This window comes from Schistocerca piceifrons, chromosome 1, assembly GCF_021461385.2.
Source record: "Schistocerca piceifrons isolate TAMUIC-IGC-003096 chromosome 1, iqSchPice1.1, whole genome shotgun sequence".
In the NCBI taxonomy this organism is placed as follows: domain Eukaryota; kingdom Metazoa; phylum Arthropoda; class Insecta; order Orthoptera; family Acrididae; genus Schistocerca; species Schistocerca piceifrons.
In genome coordinates, this window is record NC_060138.1 from 1,190,611,865 (window position 1) to 1,190,617,912 (window position 6,048).

Here is a 6,048-nt window from a genome sequence, read left to right on the forward strand (position 1 = left end):
AGGATCTTGTGTGTAATATTGAAACAGTATCAAATAATGTAGTTCATGAAATAAGTTCGTGGCTTGTGGAAAATAATTTGATGCTAAATTACAGTAAGACTCAGTTTTTACAGTTTCTAACTCACAATTCAACAAGAACTGATATTTTGATCAGACAGAATGGGCATATTATAAGTGAGACGGAACAGTTCAACTTCCTAGGCGTTCGGATAGATACTAAGCTGATGTGGAAAGCCCACGTCCAGGATCTTGTTCAGAAACTAAATGCTCCTTTATTTACCATTAGAACAGTATCTGAAATAAGTGCCAGTTCAACACAAAAAGTAGTCTACTTCGCATATTTTCATACACTTACGTCGTATGGTATTATTTTTTGAGGTAATTCTTCTGATTCAAAAATTGTATTTCTGGCTCAAAAACGGGCTGGGCGAGCTATATGTGGTGTAAGTTCGAGAACCTCTTGTCGACCCTTATTCAGTAGTTTGGGAATTCTGACATTTCCCTCACAGTATGTATTTTCTTTAATGTTGTTTGTTCTTAACAATATTAGCCTGTTCCTAAGAGTTTGCAGCTTTCACTCAGTTAATACTAGGCAGAAATCAAATCTGCATGTGGAATGCACTTCCCTGACTCTTGTGCAGAAAGGAGTGCAGTATTCTGTTGCATCCATTTTCAATAAGCTACCACAAGAACTCAAAAATCTTAGCAGTAGCCCAAACTCTTTTAAATCCAAGCTGAAGAGTTTCCTCATGGCTCACTCCGTCTATTCTGTCGAGGAGCTCCTGCAAGAGCTAAAAAATTAAGCAAATTCCAGTGTTACATTGTTAATTTTCTTTATTTAAACTTAAGACTTATCGCCTGAATATGTTTTTTACTTTGCATTTTATCTGTTTCTACTATCGTGTTATAATTCCATGTATTGACTCGTTCCATGACCATGGAGACTTCCCCTTAATTTGGTCCCACGGAACAATAAATAAATAAATAAAAATATTCTTGAGAGAGTTTACTATCTTCCTAATTTCAGAAGGGGAGGTGGGTGGAATTTCAATTGTATCAAATGGTGTGGGTAAGGCCTCTTCCATTAACTGCCTTGCTTCTTCTAATGAAAATTTAGTTCCAATTTTCTCTATAACATTTAAAAAATGATTATTCAAAATGTTTTCGACTTCTGGCTTGTTGTTTATCAAGTTTCCATTCGCTTTGGTGGTGATGCCGTCATCCTGTACTCTTGGTTGTCCTGTCTCCCTTGTAACAATATTACAAATTGTTTTTATTTCGTTATCAGAGGTATAAACTCAGACATGATGCACATGCTTCTGGACTTTTTAATAACCTTTCTTAATGTAGCACAGTAGTTTTTTTTAATATTTGGCTTTTTCTGGGTCATTACTCTTTCTTGTTATTAGGCACAGTTCTCTTTTGTGTTTACAACATATTTTTTTTTCCTTTAGCAAGCCACGGTTTTTTGCATGGCTTCTTATAATTAGATTTAACTACTTTCTTGGGGAAACAGTTTTCAAATTCTCTTACAAGTGTATCATGAAATAAGTTATATATTAAATTAGCATCGGGTTGCTTGTACACCTCATACCAGTCTAACTGCTGAAGATTTTCTCTGAAATTTCAAATTGTTGAGTCATTAATTGAACACACAACTTTGGTGGGTAGTTTTGAATTACTGAATGGAGCTATGTCATATACTATAACAAGCTGAGCATCATGATCAGAAAGTTCATTCTCAACAGGACAAGAATTTATGTTTTTAAACCTATCTTCGTCTATAAAAGTGTTATCTATCAATACCCTAGTAGGAAAATTAATGACAGATGTCAAATTGCAAGAACCGAGCAAGACTTGCAGGTCATTCTTCCTATTACACTCTTTCAGTAAATCAACATTGAAGTCCCCACAAATAATAATTTGCTTTCCCCTATCTGACAGATAGCACAACAAGGCATCCAAGTTTTCCAGGAATAAATGAAAGTTTCCTGAAGGGACCTATATACTGTTACAGTTATAAAAGAGCCCTGCTTCAGTTTAATTTGACAGGCACATGCTTCTGTATGTTGCTTCAGACAAAACATTTTTGTATCTAAGCTTTCTACACAGTGATAACTTTTAACATACATGTCAACTCCTCCTCCCACCTTATTCTCTCTACTGGTATGTGCAGCTAGTTTATAACCACTGACATTTACCTTTCCCATATCAGACACAATGTGATGCTCAGACAGGCATAGTATATCTATTACATTATCAGATTCAATGTCATCTAAACAAATCAGGAGCTCATCTACTTTATTCTTCAATCCCGGAATATTTTGATGAAAACTGGTAACATTATTTTTTACTTTACTTTTGTGAGAATCTACTGTTTTCTTTAATCCACCAATATTTTGGTTAAATATGGTAACATTATTATTTACTTTCCTGTTGTGAGAATTTTGTGAGTTTTGGACCTCTTTAGCACCTTCCTGCCTGAACCTCTCATTGGACACTGATATTAGTCTAAAAAAGAGGTATATCCATAAGTACTAGTGTCCCCCCTTTATGGATTTCGCTAACAACCCTGCCGGTTTACCCTTCCCTTTCCTATTGAGATGTAGGCCATGCCTTCTGAACTCACCCCTATCAATAGCCTCGACAGGAATCAATCCAATGTCTGACAGCCTACACAACTGATCCAATTCCATATTTACCCTCCTGACAGAGCGTTTCAACTTGGGCTGATCATGCTGCACGAAAGCAGGCATCAGCGCAACATTGGTATGGGTCGTTGCCGAGGCTATTTTTCACCATGTCACACTCAATGCTGCAGCCCTGATCCCTATCAACACTGTTTCCCCCTCCACCCACTATCATCGCATGATCCTGATTTGTGAATCCCTTGCACAAGGAACCTATATCCTCTACCACCTGGCTAAGACTTGCACTTGGCTTGAAAAAGTTTGTGATCTGTTACCTGTCACCCAATTTTTCCTTCTAAATCTGGCCCACACCTCTTCCATGGCTGCTACCTAGCAACAGAACTTTCCTCTTACTTTCTACTTTTTTGAAACAGTTGGTTTGCTAGTGAGATTCTGTTTCATCTTAACTACATCTACTTCTACTGGAGCCTCTTCCTTACTTAACTGTGGTAGCAAGGCAAATCTATTGGTTGTGCCAATTGGGAAACTGTCAGACACTGTCCTCTTTCTGTGGCCCCTGTTCCCAGCTACCACTTCCCACCGCTGTTTGCCCTCCTCCTCCCTTAACCTCTTCAGTTCCTCTCTCGCTCTGTCCAAATCAGCCTGAAGGGCTCTAATTTTCTCCTGCTGTTCAGCTATAATCCTATCTGTTGAGCAAATCCTGCAAGAGAATGGAAGAGTCTCGTTTGCTTCCCCAATTCCCACGCCGCTACAATTTCCCCAGTGAAACCACCTTTCACAACAGTTGCACAGAACCCCTGAACTAACTTTCCTACTGCAGCTCACACACTTAGTATCCATGGTAGTTTGGAAATTAGTTAAGAGATCTACTAAGTGATAACGATAATATATTAAACACAGATGCAAAAGGACACTAAATATGTTTTGGAAACTAATAAGTAAATAAACTATTACCAAATGCACTTAAATTTGTGGTATAACGCTAAATATGCGCTATCAAAAATTAGGCCTAAACAGCCGAATGTAACCAAAACGAACTTTTTGCCATAAGTGGAAGAATACGTAGATAAAAGAAAAACCTTAAATGGCAAGCTTGAAGAGCAAACTAATGAATGTATTTAATTAGTTAATATATACGAAATGCACTTAAGATTGCGGTATAATGCTAAGTATGCACACTCGGAAAGTAAGGCAAAGCCGCGAAATATAAACAAAACGAGCTTTTCGCGATTATTGGAACGATACGGAAACAAAAGCAAAACCTTTAATGGTGAGCTTGAAAGGCACCCTAATGAACGTATTTAATCAGTTAAACTGCAGCAAATGCACTTCCAATTGCGGTATAACGCTGAATATGCACACTCGAAAAATTAGGCGTAAGAAGCAGTAAGTAAAGAAACGAACTTTTCGCGAATACTAGAACACTACGCAAATAAGAGAAAAACTTTTAAAGGTGAGCTTGAAGAGTGCACTAAAGAACGTATTTAATTCCCATAATTTCCGGGGAGTAGGGCGCTGAGCTCTGACGCTGCGGTCATTCACAAACCAGATGTGTTCGATAGGGTTCCGATCCGGCGAGAGGGGCCAGTACCTCAGCTGTATTTCGCCACTATGTCCACCCAAACGGTCAATTACACTTCTGTCCTTGTGAAAAAGCGCATTATATTGTCGAGAAATGCCACTGTCGTGGAGATACATGATCGTCATGAGGGAATGTATTTTGTCTGTAACCAGTATACGATCTGTGGAGGTCCACTGGAGCCATGGATGCCCACGTGAATGTTCCCCAGAGCTAAAAGTAGCGGTCGCCAGCTTCTCTCCTTCCCACAGTACAGGTGTCAAGTAGCTGTTCCTCTGGAAGATGACGGGTTCCCGCACTGTCAATGGCATGATGAAGAAGGTATCGTGATTCATCATACCATACAGTGCTACGCCATTGCGCCAACGTCCATTGCCGATGGTCACGTGCCTTTTTCAGTAGTAGTTGCCGATGTCGTGGTGTTTTAATTGGCAAATGCATGGATCGTCGACTGCGGAGGCCCTTTGTTAGGAGTATTCTGTGCACCGTGTGCTCAGACACACTTGCATTATGCCCAGCATCAAAGTATGTTCCACGATAGTTCGCCGCTTGTCCTGTTTTTCCAGTGTGCCAAGCGTCCGACGTCCGACATCTGCAATGAATGGTGGCCGCCCAACCCCACGGCGTCTGGGCGTCGTTTCGTTACATGTTGAGGACACTCACCACAGCGCTCCTCGAAAACCGGAAGGAAGTTGCACAGTTTCGGAAATGCTCCTGCCGAGCCTCGGAGTCATCATAATCTGCCCTCGGTGAAACTCAGATCGCGTGCCTCCCCTATTCTACACACGGATATTACGCTCATTGATACTGCACGTCTCGTGCATGTGGCTGATTAGCAGTCATTCCTCGCCCGATGACGCTACTATCGCCTGGACGAGTTTATATCGATATTAGGTCGATAGTCGATTGACTGATCAGTGTACACTATGGGCACAGAATTGAAGAACTGAATTAAGCGATCCATAATCTTTTACAAGTTAGAGATGGTTTCATTTTTATGCACAATCAGTGTGTAATGGCTGGTGGTAGTCGCTGCAGTGAAAGGTCGTGCATTAAAATTACACATTTTTCTACAAAAGAATATCTAAGACTCTTCCTAAGGATGGACATGTCTAGTTTAGACAAAGCATTTCTCTCTAATTTCCAACTACATGTGAGAGTGTCATTTGTCTGTAAATATTCCATGTATTCCTTTGTTTCGCACTGATATTTTTGACCAGCCTTCACGAGCACTTGCGGCACTTCACGTTTCTTGACGGAAAATACATGTTCGTGTGTCTTCCGTGCATATTATTGACGTATTATCAGCTTGTTTTGGTTGTTACTATGTCTTTTATATTTTCAATAATACACATATGGCAGACTACGTGGGCTATTCGGAAAGTAAGGTCGGATCGGTCACGAAATGGAAACCATTGTGAATATAAAAGATTTTTATTTGCAGCGGTTATCTTCACCTTTCAACTACTTCTCCGCATAGTCGCACTCCGACTTAGACATCTGTCGCAGCATTGCACCAACTTTCCAAGACCCTCTCCATTAAAGGCAGAAGCCTGTGCTTTCCACCAATTCTCTTCGGTCGTCTACAGCTCGTTGTCTATAACAAATTGTTGCCCTCATACCAGGAGTTGTGAACAGAGATGAAACTCTAGGGAAGCCAATTCCGGGCTGTGTAATGGGCGATCAAGCATTTCCCATCGAAAAGACGGCAGGAGTGTCTTAACTCCCTTTCAGACTGCGGCTGAGAATTGTCACGAAGAAGGAAATGCATGGCAGTTATGTCATGTGGGCCGCATGACTCCAGGCGAAATCTCTGAT